At 40.1% G+C, this 24810-nt stretch overlaps 1 long non-coding RNA gene across 2 annotated transcripts in view; it reads right to left on the reverse strand.

Annotated features, from left to right (window-relative positions):
• Positions 1-2926: 2926 nt before the first annotated feature.
• The window catches only part of LOC125755120 (uncharacterized), a 42424-nt gene continuing 20540 nt past the window's right edge, over positions 2927-24810 (reverse strand). The window contains exons 4-5 of one of the 2 annotated variants that reach the window (XR_007410790.1): positions 3539-3823; positions 2927-3017 (exon numbers count right to left, since the gene is read on the reverse strand). This is a non-coding gene — a long non-coding RNA (uncharacterized LOC125755120). Of the gene's footprint in view, positions 3018-3538; positions 3824-12491; positions 12531-24810 lie in introns of those variants that run through there. The other variant, XR_007410791.1, reaches the window with a different exon arrangement.

The raw sequence follows: 24810 nt of genomic DNA on the forward strand, positions 1-24810 counted from the left end.
CTCCAGCCACTAAAGGAAATAGATTCTTTATTAAAAATCTTGTAAAATAGCATCAGAATTTCTCATTAGTCATTGGCCAGACCTCCAGATTCCAGACTCCTTTTTCAGAGCTAAAGACAAATGTGTGAGGAGTCAGAATGAGGTGTGAGAAGGAGTCATTCATTCAGCCAGTCAACAAATGGCAAAGTTAAACAACAATTGAATTAAGAAAGCCCTTCTGCGCCCAAAGCCTGGTTTGATAAGATAGGGGAGGTTATTACCTAAGAAAAATTGCTACCACACATTCCAATGACTTTGCGTCCTAAGTAAAAAGTCATCTTTAGCACAACAGATGTCCTTTTAAAATTTTATCAACCAGAAAAATAGAGGGAGGAGAATGCAAACCAGACCATTAAAATGTAATCTAGAGTCTACAAATTAATAAAATGGTAGCAGGATCAGATGAAAATGGCATGGAATCAAATGATATGTGGCTGTCCTTATGGTGCATCGTAGCTCCTGAAACCCTAAAGATTGAGTATATGTATGGGGCTTGCTGGCAGCATGGGGAACGTAACGTCCTTCCTCATGGATCCCAGTTCAGTCTCAAAAGCATAGGCATTATAGATAATGTGTATTTGCCAAAGTAGCCCTCTTGGAGGCCTCCCTATGGGTCCACACCTAATCATAGTCCTCAAATGGCACCACTTTTGTTGCCAAGTAGAGATATAGAAAATTGAAATGAAAGTAAAAGAAATCCCTTCTCTCTAGACAAGAAAACAGCCAATTGGTTGCCTTTCTCTTTTCCCCTGAGCTCCATCCAGGTCCTGATGGATCCTCCAAGGAGGAGGCTTGTCTTCTTCCCATTAGCCCTGATCCTTGAATTCAGGGGAACAGAAGTGTTAGAAAGGAAAACAAAAGGCATCTCCAACAAAGGGCTTGCAGAAAATAAACTTGTATGGAGAACCAGTAGTATTCTGGTTAGAGTGACCACATAACAAACCACCCCAAAATGTAACACCTTAAAGGAACAACAATATATATTCTTTCACATCCATGGATAGATGGGTAGTTCTACTTCTTTTGGTGTTGATGGGAATATTACAAAGTCCAGAATGGCCATAGTCACACAACCAGCAATTGGTGGTCACTGTCACCAGGAGCTCAGCAGAGGCCATTGGTGGAGGTTCTCGTTCTCCTCTATGGGAGCTCTCCCACATAGCTGCTTGGTCTTCCTTACAACATGGCAGCATCTTTCTGAGAAGACACTGCAAAAGGAAGCTTTCAGGAGCTGTCAGTCTCTTGAAGCCTGAACTTGAAAACATTAGAAAGTTACTTTAACTATATTCTTTTGTTTTTTACTGTAATGGTTACAAGGGCAGCCTAGATTCAAGGGGAGGGAAAAATAAGCTCTACCTCTTGATATGAGGACCCCAGCCCCCATCCAATATATCTGTCACACAGGTTCTTGGGTAATAATTAACATTAGTAGTGCAAATGACCCATTTTTTTTAATAGTACTGATAGCAGGATGATTTTACAAGGGAAACAAATTATGTCATTTCATTGTAATAAGCCTGTAAAGATCATCCATAGCTCTTACACTATGACCCACACGCCTTACCTGGTTCATAAACCCCCTGGTACTCCAGCTGGTTAATCCAATATGACTGATGTCATTTTCAGAAAAGCAGAGACACACAGTCATACACGCGGAAGACAGCCAAGTGATGACAAAGGATACAGGGAAAGGTCATCTTTGGACACGAGCAGCCATAACAGACCTGTCATTTGACTCCAAGCCTAATCACTCTGGTGTATTTCTATGCTTCTGATCCACATTGGTACCTCTAGAGTACAGTACTGTCACATTGTAAGAGCACTGGATGCAAAAGAAAGAGAGGGTTTGCCCTCCTGCAACCATACATATGTGCATGCTCCGATTCATAATCTTTATGAATTTGAGGAGTGATCAGAGGGCTGGAAAAAATGACTCTATTTATACCAGTGTTTGGCTTTGAACACCAATTATTTCCCACCCTGCTGTGACAAGGACATATACAGAAAATGTTCAAGAGCCATATTCATCTAATCAAGTTGTTAATAAACCCAATGAACCCACTCTGTCTTCAACATTTCCTTACAGAAGGAGTAAGTAGCTGACTCTTTTTTTTAGAAACACCTACTTCGTACAGCTAGCATAAAATTTAAGTGAAAGAATATGAGACTGACTTCTCATGTAGTAAGTGCTCAAAAGTGTTAGATGATGATGATGATGAAAATAGCTAAACGCAGTATCTGAAGTAGTTAGTGTGTAATAAATGGTAGCTAATATCATTGTTAAAGAAAAACTCTCTTAGAGGAATAATGGTAAAGGGATGGGGTACAATCTGTTTGAATGGGGAAAGAGGAACATAAGGGCTAAGAAGCTTGGGGTCAGGAGGAGGGCGATGCTCACTCTGCCTCAGGAGGCATTTGACAGAGCTATCTTTAATACCAAATTATCAGAGACAGTTTCAGGATTTTCATTGGCACAGACATGCTTCCCCCCTGAGCCCTGAAATAAATACATAGAAGGTTAAAGGTCAGTTCATTAATCTCCTCACTTGTCTGTTTGTTTGGACATACGGATGCTCCATTGTGAAGGCAATTTGAGGAAGGGGTGAAAGAAATTGAGACCAGGGAAAATGTGAATTCTAACCCATTTCAGTACTGTCACATGGTGAACAGAGGGGTGTGCAAGAGAAAGAAAAGGTTTTAAATGCAATTCTGCTTTTACAAAGCTGTAATCCAAGTTAGAAGCTCATGACTTGGTTCTCTTCCTTTTTGGGGATGGTTTATGCAACTTGCCTTCAAGCTGACATTTGATCAACTTTTCTTTCCCAAGTAAATTTTTATTTTGCTCCATTAGGCAAAGCCTGTCAAGCAAAAGCAGTGTAAGTTCTTACCCTGTTCCTTTCTATCAATGCTGTCTTCTTGCTTTATGCCAATTCAAAACATCTTCAACCTTCTTTGAGGGACCCTGGGGAAGCCTTATTCTAAAAGATGTTGAAACAAAAGCAGAAAAAAGAAAGACACACTTTCTACAGAAGTGAAATGAGGGTAATTTTGACTACAGTTATCCTCATTAAACTCAGTGTCATTTTTATTAATTGCTGAGACATTTGGGTCCAAATAACCTGAAAACAATCAGCTGCCCTGGAGTCTTTCTGGGACAAAAGCCCCGAGAAAGAGAAGTGACTGACTTGTTAAAGTTCACTTCCATAGACAGGAGGAGAGCATAGAAGGCAGATCCTGTATGTTTATTGTCTACCTCCTGGGAGGTTGCAGTGGGAAGACTTCAAGGTGACCCCCCCCAACCTACCAAGGCCCCTGCCTCCTGGTCTTCACACAGCTATGTAATCCCTTCTTGAGTGTGGGTAGGACCCATGGCCTGCTTCTGATCAATAGAATATAGAAAAAATGATGGGATGTCACTCCCATGATTATGATATACTGAGTTTGTGCTAATTTTTATGGCACTAGTAGGAAACTAATACAGATGACCTCCTTCACGTACCTGGTGGTTGGCAGGGTGGTTCTTCTGGAGGACCTCAGCTCTTCAGTATCACCAGCTCCAGGCTACCCTGGGTCATGATGTGAGAGTTTCAAGGCTCAAAAGTCCAGAGAGGGAGGACAGAGTTCCAACACATGCTTTTATTTATTTATTTATTTTTTTTTCCAACACATGCTTTTAATTCTCCTCTTGAGCCATGTTTATTACTGTTCCATTGCCCAACATAGGTCATAGGGCCAGCCCGGATTCAGGGATGGAGATGAAGTCTCTAATCATTGATGAGAGAAGCTGCAATGTAACACAGAATGGAGTGGAACATGAAGATGTACTTGTGGCCATCTTGCCACCTACCACATGTTCTAAGAGGCAGGCTAGTGTGGGAGCCAAAATACATGCTATGGGAGGAGACTCTTCCAGTGCCTGTGACTCTGATGGTATAGAGGACTGAGTCTCTGCTCCACAGGTGAGGACTCCCACTGGGCAGAGCATCAAGATTCCACCCTCTGGTGATGGACATACATACATAGGGCATAAGGGTCACACTCCGAATTCTGGGGACACCCATGTGTTCTAGTTACACAAATAAAAAAATTGAAATTCAGAGAAATGAAAACACTTGCTCAAATTCTCGTAGTAGCAGAACTGAGCTACATCTCAGAAATATGAACCCTTAGGAGGTGGCAAAATATGAGGAGGCAAGCAGAGATACATACACTCAAACCAGATGGTATTGATTTACAACCAACAGCCCTTCCCCACTTCCCTGGGGACATCTCAATGTTATTCTGGTTCCCATCCCTCTCACTATGATTCAGGAAGGGTGGCCTGTACCCCAGGCTTCCAGAATAAATCTTAGCCTAGCTAAGCCAGTGATATGACCCACTTCTCTTTGTCTGAAATTACTTAAGCTATAGGCTTGGAGGAGGCCAGCTTTAAGGGCATGCAACTAGTACAGCTGCATGGTGCCCTGGTCTCAAAAGGACCCCACACTTGGCTTAAGGCTCTGCTATCAACTTGAAATTCTTAATAACCATTGAACAAGAGATGTCACACTTTAATTTTGCTTTGGGCCCCACAAATTATTACAAACTATATAACTGGTCTATGTGTATGCTACAATTCTGGCGAACATGGCAAGGAGAAATCTACTTGGGGTACTTCTAACAAATATTATTGCACACAAATATGCCCCCTCTTCTTCTGCATGTGATGCTTGGAGCTACTGTAGCCATCATGTGCCTTTAGGGAAGCAAGGCTGGACAGATCAGAAAGATGGAATGAACCTGAATCTTGATGATACCACTGATGTCATATGAGATAATAAATCTTCTTTTTTGTTGTTACAATTTGAGATAAGGCTTTCTTTTACTGAAAAAAATTCACAGAATGGATTCAATTGGCAAGTATGAACTAGATGCTTTGAGAAAACTTTTTGATTCTTGTGAGCTCATTTCCTTATCTGTAAGAATAAAAGCAATGCCACCTTACATAGATGCCATGAAAACAAATAAGACAACATTTGGCACACAGTAGGATGCAATCCACTGGTGGTAGTAATAGTAATTGCCATTTTGTTGTTGTTGTTGCTACAAGACCAGTGCTGTTATCTACCATAACTTACAAATGCTCCCTGTTTTCACCCAATTTTCAAAGTATTCCATAACCCAAAGGTCATTAAAATATATCTTCTGTGGCAAAACAAACAAACAAACAAACAAACATCAGCTAAGTAATGTAGATATAGTCCCTGTAAATCATCTGAAAGCCAGATGATGGAGGCTGTTTAATTCATGTTTGTATGCATGCTTCACTGAACCGGGTCGTTTATTCTATACCTGGGCCAGGAACCATCGGAAGTAAATTCGGACCTAGATCTTTACATACCAATATGGATACTTCTCCAAATCATAATGCTAAGTGAGAAGAGCACGTTGTAAACTAATATGTGCTACCTGTTGCATGAGACCCCTCATATGAAAGTAAAATCACGACAATAAAATAATAAGTATAGTGACTAATGCTTCTGGGAAGATGAGTAAATGTCCTTTTCCCTATCCTTCCCAGTAAGTAAAAGGAAAATAAAAGACCCTGGAAAAGACCCTCAGAACTGGAGACACAGCACAGTAGTGAGTCCCCTGATTTTTTATCAAATGTTTTAGCCTTGGGGCTGGAGAAGCCAGAAAGCAAGAGAAGTCAACAGACTCACAGACACACCAAGAAAAGCCTGCCCTCTGCAGCCAAAAGACCAGGAAGAGGTAGTGTAACAAGACAGAAAACTTTTAGACAATGACCTGTCTACTCCAGTCAAATTCTGTAGAAAAAACTGTAACCCCCATCCCAACCCCATCAGTGAAGAGGGACCAGACTCCCACCCTCACTATAATGAAGTGCCCAACACCCCACTTCCCCTCTACCCCTGGGTGGTGCCACAGAAAGGCAGTAAGGAGCAGGGACTTCCATCCGTGTTGGCCACTTACAAACCTGTGGACCCTTTATGGTGTCTGCGGAGACCATAGAGGAGCTGGAAATCCCATGCTCCTCAGGAGTAAAGAGCAGTCCACCTACTCCCCTAGGCATCAATGGAGGCCAAGTGAAGAACTTGGATTTTCATTTCCATCTGGCAGAAACAAGGTGACAACTCCTTTCCCCTGCCAGAGCAGTGTCAGAAAAACCCAGTTCAACCAGTTTAAATAAGATCCAGAGTCTCAAGGTATAACACAAAAAATACCTGTGTTTTAAACTGAAAACTGTTTTTCATACCAGGAACCAGAAAGATTTCAAACTGAGTAACAAAAGACAACACTGAGATAAGAGATTTTAAAATAATCAGACAGAAGCAGCTCTAATAAAAAAAATGCTTCCATGAACAATCACAAAGAAGCCCCAAATAGTTGCAGAAACAGAAAGCCTCCTCCAATAAATAGAATCAAATGGAATTTTTTAAATGGGGATATACAGTTAATATAAAAAGTGAAGAAAAAGGAACTCCGAGGAGGGGGGTGCATCAATGGTTAAGCATCTGCCTTTGGTTCAGATCATGATCGCGGGGTCCTGGGATCCAGTCCGACATCAGGCTCCCCCACAGGGAGCCTGTTTCTTCCTCTGCCTATGTTTCTGCCTCTGTGTCCGTGTTTCTCATGAATAAATACATAAAATCCTTTTTTAAAAAAAGTAAAGAAAGAAAATACAGAGATAAAATCTCGGTAGATGGGCTCAGCATCAGAGTAATAGGAGAGAAGAGAGAATCAGTGAATTGGAAGACTACACAATAGAAATAATCCAATCTGAGCAACTGAGAAATAACTGTATAAACAAACAAACAAACAAGACAAAATGAAACAAAACAGAGCGTCAGGGACCTGTAGGACTATAACAAAGAGATCTCACATTCATGCTATCAGGATTCTGGAAGGAGAGAGAAAAAGTGCTTGAAAAAAATAATGGCTTGAAAGCTTCCCAAATCTGATGAAAGACATAAACATACATCTCAAGATGCTAGGTGAACTGAACAGGGGGGCAGAGGACCTTTCCGGACTCATTGAGTCTAGACACTACTGATGGATCTCACAATTATATCTGATACACCCATTTGTAATAGAAATCGATTAGGGAGCCAAGCCAAGAGCTAGTTGGAAGGGGGGGGTACTTCTGATCTTCATCAGTCGCCCCAGAGGCATTCCAGAGAAACAGGCGGTCTAGGTTATGTTTGGTGTCTGCTTGCAAATCCAGCTGTGAGACAAGTTCTCTTAATGCCTTGGCCCTCAAAGTGGGGTGCTGGGGCCAGCATACCAGCATCACTTGAGACCTTGGAGCCATATCACAAACTGGATAGATCTGAACCTACACCCACAAGACCCCCAGATCCACATTCAAGTTTGAGAAGCACGTTTTACCTGCTTACCCCTTTCCTGCAACCAAAGGGACATGCCCACACTCCTCTTACATAAAAATTCTAGAATTCCCTATAAACTGCAGGTTAGAAGCAGACCAGAGGAGAAATGAAATTTTAAACCATGAAAAGTACCTGGATTAAGACACTGGAACTTTGGTCTCCCTCCTGAACTTCTGTATTTACAAAGCACCTAACCTGCTGCGGGGCAGTGTTTGCAAGATTGCTATTCTTTCTGTTTATTTCTTTTCCTCATGAATTTTGGGCTGAAGATGAACTAGAAAATCAGAGGCTTCTTCCTATATTGAATATCCTATAATTCCATTACATGAGAATTGGATTACCCATTACTACATAGGCAAAGCCTGTGCATAGAGAAGTTAATTAGAAGATCCAAACCACGCCTGGTGTATAATTATGGCAAGACTATTTTTTTAATCTAACTGTAATTCTATTTAGGAATTTGGATGACTTGCACTTTGCGCCTATAGCTTATAATATCACCAGAAATCCTTCACAGAACTGTAACCCTGTAAGTCAGTTACCTGTTGATGCTCAAATATACACGTATATAATTTTAATGGTGCCCATTATACACAGACTTCCATTATAACACTATTTCCACTCAGTCATAATTTTATGAAAAATTCCCCTATTGGCTAAAATTTTCCAGGCTTAATCATACTCTTGAGGTGAACTTTTTCAATTAATCTCCACTTAAGCAATTTTGAGCTCTTTGGATGAAGGAAAAATATATATGCCAGACTCAGAAAAAAACTGTCAAGCAGGTTGCTTTTTTAAAATGTTTATTTAACACACTGACATTCACAATTCACAAGACTGACTTGCCAGTATCTTAATTTCCAGATGATGGAGGCAGAGGTGGGGTTTTTTTGTTTGTTTTTTTTTTTGTTTGGTTGGGTTTTTTTTTTTTTTTGCCTAGAAACCCCCAAAAGCTACTCAATTATCTCCTCTGCCATGGAGAAGTATAGAGAGTCTGTAAAACTTGTATTGAATTTTAAGCTTGTGGGGGCACTTAGCATCCATGAAACTGAATTCAGCTAATACACATCAACTCTCCTCCTTACGGCCCTGGCAAAGTCTTCTATTTTGGGACTAATGAGAAGAAAGTCATTTGGATTATTGATCCAGTGTGAGTCATCTAGAATGGGGAAAGAATGGGTAATTACCACTGTTTTGAATCACCTCCATTTATTTTTTTCTAAACTTCATTTTGGAACTTCCAGACTCTGTTGATGATATTATTTCTCCAGAGGAAAACAGCCTCTGAGTTATCTCTCAGAGATAACTGGCAAAACCTTCTGGCTTTGGGTCTTGTCTCTGATCCTTTGGTTTTCCTTCTCTAGCAAATGCTTTGTATTTGCTCTTTACAGCTTCATTTGGTTGATTGGGAGTGGGAATGCTGCCAGAACACACACAGCCATCGTCTGTGGCACGACCAGAAGGGGTAGGACGAGAGTGAATTCTTTGCCGGATACCTCATGGCCAGGCCTTGCTGCCAAATGACAACTGATGGAGACTTTCTTTTCGATTCCAAAGAGGTCTCCCAGCACCGTTATATAGAAAGGATTGAAAAAAAAATACCAATGAATTTTAATTGTCCTTTCTTCAAGCTAAAATTTTTATAGGCTGCTTAGGGAAGAACCATGTGTAAGGAGATCTAACTGGGTGGGAATCATATTCTGCAGGAAGCTGAGATAGATGCCTTGGCCTGCTAACTTCTGTTCTCCCTACTTTTCTTGTCATCCCTGACTTATCTGAGTATGTCTCTGTGTTTTCTGTATGACAAGCACACAAATCTTTTAGTTCCAGAGCATGCAATCCTACCTCTTGCCACAGGACCTTTGCGTATGCCATTCCTTTTGCCTAGAGCACCTTAACCACTCATCTTCTAGTGAGCTTCTATTTATCATTTGGATTTTAGCTTGCCACTTCTTCAGGAAGGCCCCCACTAACTGTCTCAGTTAGGTCAAACCCCATACCCCCAATGTCTGTTCCCATACCACCATACACTTTCCTTTTATGGTACTTATCACTGCAATATTCTTACATTGACTCCTGTGATTTTTCTTTTATTTATTTATTTTTTAAAGATTTGACTTATTAGGCAACCCGGGTGGCTCAGTGGTCTAGCACCGCCATCGGCCCAGGGCATGATCCTGGAGACCAGGGATCGAGTTGCACATCAGGCTCCCTGCATGGAACCTGCTTCTCCCTCTGCCTGTCTCTGCCTCTGTCTCTTTCTGTGTCTCTCATGAATAAATAAATAAAATCTTTAAAAAATGACTTATTTATTTGAGGGAGAGCAAGAGAGCACAAGCAAGGGGAGCAGCAAAGGGAGAGGGAGAAGCAGACTCCCCACTGAGCAGGGAACTCGATGTAGGGCTCATCCCAGGACCCTGGGATCATGACCTGAGCTGAAAGCAGATGCTTAACTGATTGAGCCACCCAGGTGTCCTTTTTTCTTAATTTTTTCTTTTGTGTGTGTGTGTGTGTGTGTGATTTTCTTTCATTAGTAACTTTATCCCTACTGGTTCCATGAGGGTCCAGACCACGTATATTCCCAACACCTGACATGAAACCTTACACATAGTAGCCGCTCAGTAATTATTTCTTAGATAGATAGATGGATGAATGAATTTACTTAGAAATTCCCAAGGTGGGGGAGTCAAAGAGCCTACGCCAGCACTGCCAAATGCCTTGGCATCAGAAGAATTTGTCTGGTCTGGTTTATGATGTTGTTCTAACCTTGGTATGTAAGACCTATGAAATGAGAGCATGGACACAGAGGAAACAGTGCAAAGAGCTCCTAGAAAAATCCTCAATTGAGTTCTAAGTAAAACACCTCCTAAGTCATAATATTATAAACCTAAAAATGGACCTGAGAGATCGTTCCTAGGATTTCACACGTGAAGAAAATGAGCCTCATGGTTCCATTGCTAGTTACCAGCAGACCACAACCTGTCTTACTCCTTGTTCATCCCTAGTCCACTGCTCTGGTGAGGAGATCCTTAGCAGAGGTGAAGAAACTGAATGGAGGGCAGAACTTAGCAGTAGCTGAAGCCCTGAGCTGGAAAGCCCACAGGAGAGGAAGAGAGTGATGAATCATATGTAAATGACAGGATCCCTGAGGGCTATGGCTAGGGAATTAATTGGATTTCTTTCCTCTGCTTAGAGATCCAATATAGGAAGCTTTACTAAGATATCTACAAGGAACAATTGCCATCTTTTTTTGGTCCTCCCTCGTGAACTCTTTATTCTGTAATCTGTAAAGGCAAAAGGTGGTCAGATAGAAGAAACAACCCCACTCTCGCTTATTCTTTCAGTATAGCCGAATGGCATAGCAGGTAGGTTCTAGGCCAGACTCCTCCTGATTGTGAACCCTACCCATTGTATGATTCTGGTCAAGCCATTTAACTTTTCTCTGACTCCGTTTTCTCATCTATGCCATGGAAATAATCAAACCTATCTTTTAGGGTCAGTGCAAAGATGAAGTATATTATGATTGTAAAGTACCTTTGCATGATGCCTAGGAAATGCTTGGTATGATCAAGCATTATTCAACACTCAACAGATTTATATTGAGTGCTTACCAAGTGCCTATAGGGAATGAAGCAAGGTAGTGGGGTTGGGTTGCTGGGGAGACTTACATTATAGTGGGGGAAAAGAAAAATTTAAGAGACAGAAGATTTACAGATTAAGCTCAGGGCCCTGGAGAAAATATTACAGAAGTAAAGTGCAAATGGAGAACTGGCTACTTTCTGATAGGTTGGCTCAGGAGAGACTCTTTGAGGGCATGACATTTGAGCAGAAGGATCTAGCCATGTGAAATGCTAAGGAAAGAGTGTTCTAGCCCAGGAAATACTGTAAACAGAAAGTACAGGCCTGGAGATGGGAACATCCTTGTTCCCAGTGTGAAGAAAAGCTGGTGGAAGTTTTTCAGCAGGATAGAGACAAGATCTGAGTTATGTTTTCAAAAATCCCTCTGTCCCTATGCAGAGAATGCACAGCACCAAGAATGAACCCTAATAAACTATGGACTTGGGAGATAGTGATGGGTCCATGTAGCTTCATCCATTGTGACAAGCGTTCCATTGTAGTGGGGGATGTTCATGGTCTGTGAGTCTATGCAAATGGGGTTATGAGCAGGGGCATGTGGGAAATCTCTGTACCCTCCACTCAATTTTTCTGTGACCCTAGAACTGCCCTAAAAAAATAAACTAGTTAATTAAAAAAAAATTAAAGATCCCTCTGACTGCCATGTAGAAAATAGGTTTGAGTGGGGCAAGAGTCAAGGCAGAGAGACCAGTCAGGAAGCTAGCAGAGAAGTCAAGTTGAGAGAAGGATGGATGGTGGCTGGTAGCATGGGCTAGAATGGATGAGGTGAGGGGAGAGGAACCAACATGGTGGAGATGAACTTTAGAAGTAGAAGCAACAGTGTGAGCAGAAGTAGAAGGGGAGGTGGGAGGCAAAAGGAAGAAATCCAGGATGAGCCCTAGTTTACATCTTGAACAACTGGAAATAATGGTGCTGGTTCTTGAGATGGAGAAAAACAGGGGAGGTGACCCTGGAGCTTATGGCATTTGCCTTTGTTTTTATAATGAGGGAAGTGGATTTGGGATTCCAGAATTCTGTGTTGTTCAGTAGAACATGTTCCATCTTTTAAGAGTTTTAAGAACAGAGGATATACTAATTTATGTGGAATAGTGACATGAAAAGCTCTTTAGGCAAAAGGAAATAAATGACTTCACCTCTAGTGATGCCATCCATTCCTTAGGAATAGGGTTTCCTTCCTTCTGGCCACAGAGTTCTCTTAAATGATATGAATAATTTTTCTCCTCTTTTTATTAAGGCAAAGAAAGGAACAACAGAACTAATCACATGCTTCTTTATGTCCTAGGAATCTCGTTTAACTACATTGTCTTTGTGGGTTTCTTTTCCTTTTTTCTTTTTCTTTTTCTTTTTCTTTTCTTTTTTTTTTTTTTTTTTTTGAGATTTGAAGCAAGCAGAGAAATTCTCAAAAAGTGCACAAAGCATCTTGTACCTACCTTTGTTCAGAGAATTTAGCGATGTCATATTCACGCTCTGTAGAAAAAAATCTGAGAGTTTATCTTTTAAAAAGTAGTTTACAAGATTTTTAGTAATCTTATTTTATTATGATAGGTGATAAAGTCAGAACAACTCAATGTCACTTTTATGAGAACATTCTCTTTCAATGGAAACACAATTACACGAACACTAGATAGGTAGTCTTAGAACAAATGTCATTCTCACTCAACCACTAAAAGTCACCTGTCCTTTCTGTGCTTTCATTGATTTACTTGGGAAAAAAGAGAGAGAGAGAGAGAGAGAGAAAGAGAAAGATGTTGGGCACCACATCCTTTCCAGATCCCATAGTCCCTCCAATGTTGGCCAGATCAAGACAAACTTTTTCACATTGATGCTGAAGGTGATGAACATTGCTTTCATCTCTTTGCATTTTGTGGCTTTCAATTTCCCAGATGCTCTGCAATGTAGTGAATTGCTCTTTTAGCCTGTCAGCTCGAGAACCCTTTCCATAAACTCCTTTAAATTGGCAATGAATTTTGGAGGAAAGAAACATTCTCCGCATTGCAGAATAAACTCAGCATAAACTTTGCCTGGGGCCACATGTCCTGGAGAGGAGTCAGTTCCAACCAAGAGGGCCTCAAGTCAGAAGTCTTTCCAGCTCCGATTCACTTTGGACAGCGGCCCTGAGAGCCCGACACCATGGAACTGCCATGTGAGGGATTGTACTATGTGTACTGCAGTGGGGATCAGCCTTGCAAACTTACTTTGTGACAAATGTGTGGCTTTGAAAACAAAGGTGAAAACAAAATGCAAAATGATGAGCCATAAGAAAGGAGCAAGGCAGGGTGGCAAGGGGTATGAACAGCTGGCTGGGAGCAGTCTTGGTTCCATTGCCACCACTGCCATTAGTTAGGTGTGTGTCATGGGGCAAGTCAATCCTTGAGGCTCAGTGTCCCCATCTGTAAAATACTGTGCTTGGACTATCATCTCTCTGGTCTCTTAGTTTGGAGATTCCATGAGTAGTAGTGGTGCCTCACTGATGCTGTGGGTGCAGGACAAGAGAACAGTGACACTTGGTCCAATTACTGGACTTGACACTTCCGGTTCATGCCCTCAGAAAGAATTCTCCAGGAAGGAGTGAAGGAGCAGGGATGGGAGCTTGCGGAGGTATTAATGAAGGATTTCACCTTTCCCCAAAGGGTCTTTGAGTGCGAGCCAGGGCAGGTGGCAGCTAGAGGGGAGTGGTGATTAGTAAATCGTGATCAGATGGCACCTGCAGGGTGAGGTACTGAGTGCGTCCTTCTCTGCAGTAGGACAATGAACAGATGGAGCCCTAGACCCACACAAACATCTATTAACTTAACCTTGAATGTGCAGAGAGGCAGAAGCATAAAACCTGTGGCCAAAAATATCATTGATGATCGACTGTCTTCATTTAAAAAAAAAAAAAGTAAATCCCATGTTATTTTCCTGTGTTGATTATCTCCATAGGCTGTTAAAACATATAGCCGGAGCTGGAGAATAGGTTGCAGAGAGTGAGCTTTTCCTTTGGGCTTTTTGAAAAATGGAAATTAATGATCAGTGTTTGGTCAATGAAACATTCCTTACCATGAAGTTCATGATTATTTGATCGTTATGATTTTAATTATTCTTAGGTATCAGCAACTATCGGGGGGCTTAGATGAGTTTCATGTAGGAGATGATAGTACTGTTGGGAGTTTTATGTGCTAAACTGGGGCACACACTAGCTATTACTTCTCAAATCCTACTATTTCTTCCATTCATTTATTCAACAGATATCTATGAGCATGCATTTTGTGCCTTGTACTCTGCTACACATTGGGGGTAAGGTGATAAGCAGGACAGACAAGTCTCAGGTCTCTGTTGCCTTTTAGGTGACTTTGAATTCCTTTACTATTTCTTCAGTTCTGCCATCACATGGTCCCAGCCCACCAACTCAAGCTATTCTCCATGATTCATCAATCTAAATGTTCCACCCCACTCTGCTGCTTGTCCTCACACATATACACACACCCCCACCAACACATAGACAAATACAATGCTCATTTCCCCCTCTTTCAGTTTCTCACATCTGTCTACACCAGCGATAACCATCATCCCATCTGCTTCTCTAAAACCTACCCAGATTCCAAGGCTCAACACAAATCTGCCTTCTTTGAGGAGTGCTTTGCTAACACGGGAGTCCATCCAATTCCTCCTTCCCCCAATGTTCTGTGCCCTCCTTGACCATACATCTGAATGACCATTTTCAGACTCCTATTTTTTTTTCCTTCTCTTTTCGTGTGTGCTGACTTGATCATCACATGTCAATTCTAAAATCCCCAGAAAGGTCAACCATATTTACATCTTTAGTAGCCCCGCCATATTCTAATAGAGTTAATCTCAAAATAAGTTCTCAAGCACTTCCTCAGCTAGTCATACATTTTGTCTGCGATCAAGATAAGCTTCCTCAGATATGGTAGTACTGTGACCATATGGCAGATGTTTAAAACAACATGCTTTAATTGACTACATTTATTTGAATGTTAAACATCTCAGGCCTCTTTCCCTTAACTCAATAACCATTAAAAATCACAAAGCATCAAAGGATGTTATCCTTTAAAATGATACATATTTGGGGCACATGGATGGCTCAGTTGGTTAAGTGTCTGCCTTCAGCTCAGGTCATGATCCCAGGGTCCTGGGATCGAGTCCTGCTTCAGAGTCCCTGCTCAGTGGGGAGGATGCTTCTCACAACCCTCGGCCCCACTCATGCTTGTGCACTCTGTCTCTCTCTGAAATAAATAAACAAAATCTATAAATAAATAAATAAATAAATAAATAAATAAATAAATAAATCGAGACACAGCTAAAATATCTAAGTACAACTTACTACCTTTCTAATTTTAATTGCTACACCTAAAATAAAATTAGAGTATTTTAAAGACTATCTCTTCTCTAATACTATGCAATCTCACCTTCATCTTAAACTGAGTAACCATGTATGAGGATCTATTTCTCAGCTTTCTCTTTATTTCACCAGTCTATTTGTCTGCTCTTTTGTCTATAATGTTTGGTCTTAATTACTACCTTGATAGTAAATCTTGACATCCTGTAGAATACATCTTCCTACATTGTTTTTCCTTTTTTAAAAAAAGAGATTTATTTATTTATTCATGAGAGACACACAGAAAGAGGCAGAGACACAGGCAGAGGGAGAAGCAGGCTCCTTGTGGGGAGCCCAATGCAGGACTTGATCCCAGGACCCCAGGATCACGACCTGAGCCAAAGACAGACTCTTAACCACTGAGCAATCCTCAGGAGCCCCATACATTGTCTTTCTTTAAGAATGTACTTTTGGACTTATGCATTTCCAAACACATTTAGAGATCAAGTTGTCCACTTCCACAAAGAAACCTATTGGTCCTTTGATTGGGATTGCACTAAATGTATAGGTCAATTTGGAGATAACTGGTATTTTCACAATGAAGAACTGAAGGTCTGACCTTGAATGAATATCCTGCTATTTAGGAATATGATAGCCATATGAAAAAAATAAAACATGGCTACCTACTATACCCAGTATACACAAGTCCATACCAGGTAGATTGAAATTCTAAATGAGGAAGATAAAACAATATAGCTTCTAGAAAATAATATAAAAGAATATTTTCATGCTCATGGTCTAGAAAGGACTATTTAAGCAGGGGGGAAAAAAGCTAATCATAAAAGAAATAAACAATGTATTGCACTTTACTAATATTACAAATAATAAAAGACACCATGAAAGAGTGAAAATACAAGCTACCAAAAGAAATATTTGCAAAATCCAGTAAAAGAATTGTACATAGAATCTATAAAGAACTTCTATAATTCAATGTGAAAGAATAGAATATCTCCTCCCAAAAAGCTAGGCAAGAAACTTGAAAAGGAATTTGAAAAGGACATTCAAACAGACAATAAACATAAAAAACAGTGCTCAGTTTAAGTTTTGGCAATAACGTGAGATAGCAGAAACTTCCATACACAGCTGGTGGAAATGTAAATTAGCACAATCCCTTTAAAATATTGTTGGTATTCACTTCTAAAGTTGAATATATGTATGATCCATGACTTCAAAATTCTACTCACAGTTACATATCTAATGTGCGCCAAAGACTTGTACACCATAATGTATACACAAGAATAGCAGCATTAATTTTAATAGTAAAATTTAAAAAACCTAATCCATCAAATTCCTTCAACAATAATCTAGATAAATACATTATTGTTTGTTCATTCTTTTAAAAACGATGCAACAGTGAAAATAATCTAATTCTACATGCAAAACATGGATGAATCTCACCACAAATGTTGAGCAAAAGAAACCCAATACAAACAAAAAACAAACAAAAAAATACTGGGTGGTGTCATGTATATAAGGTTCAAAATTAATCTATGAGGGGGAGGTTGGAGTAGATAGTACTTGGAAGGAAATATGGAGAGTCTTTTTGATAACACCCTGGGGGGGTGATCACTTGAGTGTGCTCATTTTGTTGTAATTCATCAAGCCATACATGTATAACTTACGCATTTTTCTATATGTATATTTCAATTAAAAAGGGTTTTTGAGACGCCTCGGTGGCTTGGTGGTTGAGTGTCTGCCTTTGACTCAGGGTGTGACCCCAGGGTCCTGGGATTGAGTCCCACATCGGGCTCCCTGCATGGAGTCTGCTTCTCCCTCTGCCTGTGTCTCTGCCTCTCTCTCGTGTCTCTCATGTATAAATTAATAAAATCTTAAAAAAAAAAAAGAGTTTTAAAAATCAGATAAAATTTACCAGCTCTACTTTTCATATTGAGTATAAAATATGAATTCAACTGATTGTTTTGGGAAAATCTAAAACAATATGTAAAGGAAGCATAATACCTAGGGATAGATTGGTGTCTTTTCTACTTAATGCCATGGGTTTCCAATTTTTACTTGGGTAACCTATTCTTTCTCTATCACCCATTTCAATACTAGATCCATAATACCCTATGGTGGGCCAAGAACAGCACTTGGCTATTTTAACTCAAGCCACTTCACCTTCCATAGTCTTGCCCTGGCTGGAGAGCTCTCACACCTCCACCACATTGGTCTTCCCTTTGGCATTTTATTTTCTCTCTTAACCTGCAAAATGATTTTTATCTTCCTAGTTAGAAACAGAAAAAGGTTTTAGAAAATGATATTACTCACCCACTTATTTTTTATTTATTTTTTTAAAATTGCTACGATTTTTAACATCATATTAACATCATCTGAAATCATTGATTAAACCAGAATTTAAGATTTCAAGGAGTTTAGTTTTTTTCATTAATGGCACTTTTTTAAAAAATATTTTATTTATTTACTCATAAGAGACACACAGAGAGAGGCAGAAACACAGGCAGAGGGAGACACAGGTTTCCTGAAGGGAGCCCAACGCAAGACTCGATCCCAGGAGTGGGAATCACGCTCTGAGCCGAAGGCAGATGTTCAACCGCTGAGTCACTCAGGCATCCCAATGGCATCTTTTTTTAAGAAAAGATTTTATTTATTTATTTATTTATTTATTTATTTATTTATTTATTTGAGAGAGCGAGAGAGATAGAGAGAACAAGAGAAAGTATGAGCAGGGAGGAGAGGGAGAAGCAGACTCCCCGCTGAGCAGGGCTCCTGATGCAGGACTCAATGCAGGACTTAGGATCATGACCTGAGCTGAAGGCAGATGCTTAACCAACTGAGCCACCCAAGCACCCTCTTTAATGGCACTTCTGTCATGGGCTAAATTCTAGTTTAATTGTTCTGTCTTGGGCATTTCTGTTCTGTGCATTAATTGGTCTGTCCATCCATGAAACAGCACCACACTCTTTTTTAATTACTGCAACTTAAAACAATCTTTATGTCTGGTAAAGCGGAGTCCTTTTCTTCCCAATAGTGGGGAGTCACTGCTGCCACTGTCATCTGGTCCTCTCTTTTGGGGAAGAAGAAGATTCACAACCAGCCATTGGATGGGGCCTATGACTTGTTCTGGTGCTGCTTGTGAACACAGGGATACGTGTCATTTCCAGGCCATTATATTTAACTGTCATTCTGAGACCCTCTAGAGATCTCTTTTATCAGCCACAGTGCCCAGCAATATCTGAGACGGAGGCTGTTACTTCAGCTTGAATCTCAGTGTAAGAAAATTTAAAAAGTCAATCTTCAATGGGCAGTGTCATATCAGAAAAAAGCCAAGCTGTTTTAAGCCACTAAAGATGGAGAGAATGTATGTTACCAGATCATAATATAGCTTCGTCTAACTGATACACACACAAAAAAATTGTTTTCAAGAACTTCCTGGATATTCTTTTCTTATTGCGATTTTGGGTGGAACTGCATTAAATCTGAATATTGATTTTGGAAGAGTTGACAGCTTCACAATATTGAAGCTCCCTGTCCAAGTGATAGGACTCTTCACTACTCAAGTCTTTATTATTCTGAATAAAGTTATGTAGATTTCATGGAAAAGAATATAAAGTAAAAGTTAGACGAGGCATGTGTTTCTCTTTACTGATTATATTTGTTATTAAAATGTAAGGATATTTGGGGCTCCTGCATGGTGTAGTTGGTAAAGCCCCCAATTTTTGGTTTCAGCTTAGGTTGTGATCTCTTGAGATCATGTGATGTCATGAGATCTAGCCCCATGTTGGGTTCTGCACTCAGTGAGGAGTCTGCCTGGGACTCATTCTCCCTCTCCTTCTACCCCCCCCACCTGCTTATGCTCTCTCTCTCTCTCTCTAAAATAAACAAATCTTTAAAAAAAAATAAAATGTAAGAATGTATAATTAGCTTTTAATGGGCCATCTTGGCAAAGTTTCTTGATCATCCTAATGGCTTTGAATTGAGCCTCTTTCCCATATAGAAAATTAATAGTGCCAAATAATGGTGATTTTTCTCTATTTTTCCCTACTAATTAATGTCCCTTTTTTTCTACTTCAAATCTTACTGTGCTTATGGAAATTCTAAAATAAGGCTGACAATATCTATGTGTACAGATTTTTCTCTTATTCTTTGACAGAGGTCAGCAGGCTTTTTCTATAAAGAGCCAAATAGTAAATATTGTTAGCTCTGGGGAGCACATCATCCTTGTCAAGGCTACTTAACTCTCCCACTATAGCATGAAGGCAGCTATAAACAATAAATAAAAAGTGAGCATAATGAGTTTTGGCCTATAGACCATAGTTTACTGAACCCTGATACATTTTAATGATAGGTCTTTAATATCTCATCATAACTATGATTTTTTTGTCATTTAAGGAATAAACCTTCAACTATAGATTGCTAAAGTTTTGTTTTAGTTTCGGGGTGTTTTTTTTTTTTTTTTTTTTTTGGTAATCCTTTCCTTTTGACATCAAGATCATGACATTTAAAAAATCTTTTACATATTGATTGCTTCATTGAATTCTAGAGAATGTTCTACATAATACCTAATGCTGAACTATCCTTACATACCTATAATACACTTAGTTATAATAAATTATTTTTATTTATTCCCGGATTTTATTAGCTGCATATTAATTGAATACCCACATTGTACCAGGAGCTCTTTCAGAAGTAGTGGATGCAGCAGTCAATAAAACATACAAAATTCCTACTTCTGTGGAACTTATATTCTAGTGGGAGGACTCAATAATAGAGACACCCAAGTACATTGGGTGTGGAGGATAATAAAACAGAGTGAGAGAGTGATGGAAATAGGGTTCAGGGGAGGCTTCTCTGATCAGGTGATAGTTAAAGATGTAGGAATACCATCTAGTCAACTGAATAAGCAAATGAAGCCACTATATCAGAATATGAGGATAGGAGATGGACAGGATGCTGTGGGAGCACCCAGTGGGACCCTCTAACATAATCTTGCTGGGCCACAGGGCTTCCAGACTTTTGGCCAAATATTATTCTGGATATGTCTATGAGAGTGTTTCTAGGTGAGGTGAGCATTTGAGTCAATAAACTGAGTTAAGCAGATTGTCCTTTCTAATGTGGGCAGGGTTCATCCAATCAGCTGTAGACCTGAATAAACAACAACAAAAAACTGAATAAGAGGAAAGTCCTCTGGCTCCTCTTGCCTGACTGCTTTGAGCTGGGGCACCAGTCTTTTCCTGTCTTTGTATCTGAACAGAAACATTGGCTTTTCTTGGGTCTCAAGTCTGTTGCCCTTCTGACTGGACCTTCCATCATTGACTCTCCTGGTTCTCAGCCCTTTAGGTGGGGACAAGTCCTACACATTGGCTCTTCTGGGTCTTGGGCTTGGCAACTGCATATCTTGGGACTTCTCAGCCTTCAAAGTTACACAAGCCAATTCCTTATAATAAATCTCTCTCTCTCTCTCTCTCTCTCTCTCCACACACACTCTATTGGTTTTGTTCTTCTGAAAAAGTCTGACGAGGACAATAAACAAACGAGAGAAGTGTTCTGTTACAACATGATTTATAGTCTCAAAATTGGAAGGAAAGGGCAGTTTCAAGCAAATGAAAGGAGTTCAGCAGGACTGAAGCATGTGGAATACATGAATTGGCTCCAATGACGTTGGGCAATGTGGAGACGCTGAACTGAATTTCATCATAAACTAGGCCACAAAGAAAACTTTCATGAGTTTTAAGAAGAAATTATTTGGGCTACATTCTCTGGCTCAAAGCAAAAAGAAATTAAAATATAATAAAGGGGTGGTCCCCCCAAAACTCTAGCCACATGGGAAAATTTTTACATGTTCTTTTAAAATTAGTGTTGGGCAAAAGGTACATAAAAACTGCAATTATAAGCTATTTAGAAATTTAAAATACATAAAGGATATGATGAAAATGATACCATGACCCCAAAAAATATGGCATTAGCTTAACTAGAAAAGAAAGATCCATACGGCTTTGTTATTACCTGTTTTCTCCAACTAGGATATATAGAATATAAGCTTCAGGAAAGCAGGGATCTTGATCTGTTTGGTTCTCTGCTGCATCCCCTATTTCTAGAAGAGTGCCTGACACATGAGCTCCCTGTGACAGGGTCTGTGACAATTCTGTTCACATTTTGTCCCCTACCGAATATAAGGCTTGGCATTGGCAAATACAAAATAAATATTTATTGAATGTTTGTTACCATGTTCCACTGGACATTTAAGAAAATCAATATTTTTTTGGAGTACAAACATCTTATGTATATAATTATTAAATCCAATGTAGTAATTAAACTATTCCACTCATCTATATCATACTTTTGTTGGAAAATTCTAAAAGTCACATTTTGTTAAAGTACAACACCACGGTTGTATCAACTGCTTCTCATCTTCCAAACAGTTACACTATACACACCTCAACATTATATTTTTTTGGTACATAAAGTTTCGCGAGTCTTTTCTTGTTCTGAATTTTTCTTTAATACCGAATAACCAGAGATGCCTGGATGGCTCAATGGTTGAGCATCTGCCTTTGGCTCAGGTCATGATCCCAAGGTCCTGGAATCGAGTCTCACATCGGGCTCCCCACAGGGAGCCTGCTTCTCCCTCTGCCTGTGTCTCTCATGAATAAGTAAATAAAATCTTTAAAAAACGAAAAACCCAATAACCCTTTTTCCTACTTAAATGTTTTGTTTTGTTTTGTTTTGTTTTGTTTAGAAAGAGAGAGAGATAATGTGAGCAGGGGGTATTGGGAGGAGAGAGATAGAATCTTAAGGAACCCCACTGAGCATAGAACCTGACACGGGGCTAGACCTCACCACCCTGAAATTATGACCTGAGCTGAAATCAAGAGTTGGATGCTTAACTGACTGAGCCACCCAGGTGCCCCTTTTAGTCTTAAATTCCATTTTGTGTAATAGTAAAATTAAGCTCTGAATTTTACTTTTCATTTTCCTGCGATACTGATCATTTTTAACTTCCTTGTGCCATTTTCCTTTAGGTGTCTCTCCTACAAACAGCTAGAATTTGCCTTATCACCCAATCTGAATAGTCTGTCTTTTGCTCAGAAGTTTAACCCATTCTCATTTTTTTTTTAAAAATTAGGCTCCATGTTGGGTCAATATGGGAATTGAACTCATGACCCTGAACTTAAGACCCTGAGACCAAGACCTGACCTGAGATCAAGAGTCAGATGCTTACCACCTGAGCCACCCAGGTGCCCTTAACCCGTTCTTATTCTTAATGTGTCAACAGTAAACCTGGTCATATCTTTGTCATCACGTTATATGCTTTCTATTTTATGAGCGTTTTTGTCCTAGGACATCTTTCTAAATCTAGTTTTTTCTTCTACCTGGCTTCTCTATGTTCTTCCTTTATGGAGGCCACAGTGTCTGCTTTGCAAAAAGAGGGCAGCTGATAGTCTGATGGAAAGAAAACCAGGTCTGCCCTAGATTTTTCCTCTCACTGACTTGTTCCTCTACCTCCTGAGCATAGATACTCCTGGAAGCTGTGGACTGGCAGTTAAAGGGGTCTGAGGAGTTGATGTTTATCTCTTTTGGCCTCTTGTCCCCACTGCAGACCCTCACACCCCCAGATCCAGTTCAGAGGTTTATTCTGAGTCACCACTTGGACTAATTTCCCACATCTTCAGTGGGATGATGGAGCTGCTTGGGCAGCCTTGCACGAACCAAATCTGTGCATTTCTCCCCAGGTCTGCTATGGTGACCTGAAACTGGCCATGGCAGGAATATAGCAAGTCGCGGTTTTATTTTTCTGGAGTGCTGGTAAACCATTCTTTACTCACCACTGCTAACATCTGCCATTTGTATACAAGGGGAATTGAGACTGTGTATCTTTTGTCACTTCCTCCGTACTGTCTCAGAAATACTTTAATGTTGCTGGAACTCTATTGTCATTTCCAGTGATGATGAGGCATTTTTATGTCCCCTTGGTATTTTACCTTGGGTTTCAGAGTGTGGGGGTGGGGATGTACCACTGAGCTCCAATTACCATCTATTTCAAAAGTCCTTGTGACGGGTTTTCATTCCATTATCCATGTAAAACACGGACAGATTTATGCAGGTCCCTGTTTGCTGCTTTAATTATCACTGCTTAGCCAAATAGCACTTGCTCTGCCACTAATGATTCTAATCTAAACTGGGAATTGATGTTGACAAAACACAAGCTGTTTCATTTCTGCAAAGGATGATCAGATCTCCTATGGAAAACAGAGGCTTTACTAGATATCCATAATCAAAGCCCCATTGATTGAGGAAGATTCCAGCTGATAGGCAGGGAGGTAGATAACCAAAAGCTCTGAGAAAGTAGGAGGAGGTTTTCAGGATCATGAAAATACAGCTGCAGTTAGATCACTGAGAAAAAAATATACGACTGAGTTATCTCAAGTTGTCCCTTGTGAAAATATGACAAAATAATACCTAAATGTATGTGCCCTGTGAAGGTTTCCCATGGTTCATTGTTAAAATACCTAATTTAGGGCAAGCTTGTCAAGGCAACTGGTTATGTTTTAGGGCTTAGAAAGGAATACAGTTGGCGTGTGAGGCAAAACCAGAGAGATTATGGCAATTTTTAAATCAAGACGACTTTATAGTAGGAAATAGGGAGCCATTGAAGGTTTTTAAGCAGGAAAATAATGCAATAAAAGTTGCAATTAAGGAAGATTAGTCTGGCAGTATTAGGGCAAGATCTATATTAAGACCCTTATATGGAAACAGAGATAGAATTAGTAATGAGTTAAAAATAAAAAGACAGAGAGAGAGGAGAGAAAGCATCACATCTCTTCTACTTTTAGTAGGCACTTAAGGTAACGCATAGGCTGGGAAGTACTCACGAAGTCTTGCAAAGCTTTCTCAGTTCATTAAGTTAAATTACCTCTTTGCTCTCATTTAGTATTCATGAATGCCAAAACTAGTCCTGTGTTACGACACAGGGAGTCTCCAGGCAGCCCAGGGACCTCTTGAAGACTCCTTTTCACGCCGTTTCATTGTTGCGGGAAATGAGCACCGTTAGCCAACAGCCCACATGCAGTGTGAGCCTCCCACTGTCCTCTTTTCTGGAACAGCTGAAACCTCATCCATTCTTAAGGGAATAAAGGAATAGGAGCCCAAGCCTGTTAGCTCTCATTCAAGAGTCATTAGACAGCCATAAAAATTCAACAAGCACACCCAGATGACTGGAGGCTCTCGCAGGCTTCCTGCGGATAAAAAATGGACTCTGCCACTCGTAATGGTCAGTGCTCATCCTTGAGACAGACAGGACCTAAAACACTCCAGCCAAACTGTTGATCATCAAAATCGCTGCCTGGAACCCCTGTCCCACTTTCCCACATTATCTGCTTCCTCTGTTCCATCACTTATGATTTCCTTGAT

Source organism: Canis lupus, chromosome 5 (genome assembly GCF_003254725.2).
Source record: "Canis lupus dingo isolate Sandy chromosome 5, ASM325472v2, whole genome shotgun sequence".
In the NCBI taxonomy this organism is placed as follows: domain Eukaryota; kingdom Metazoa; phylum Chordata; class Mammalia; order Carnivora; family Canidae; genus Canis; species Canis lupus.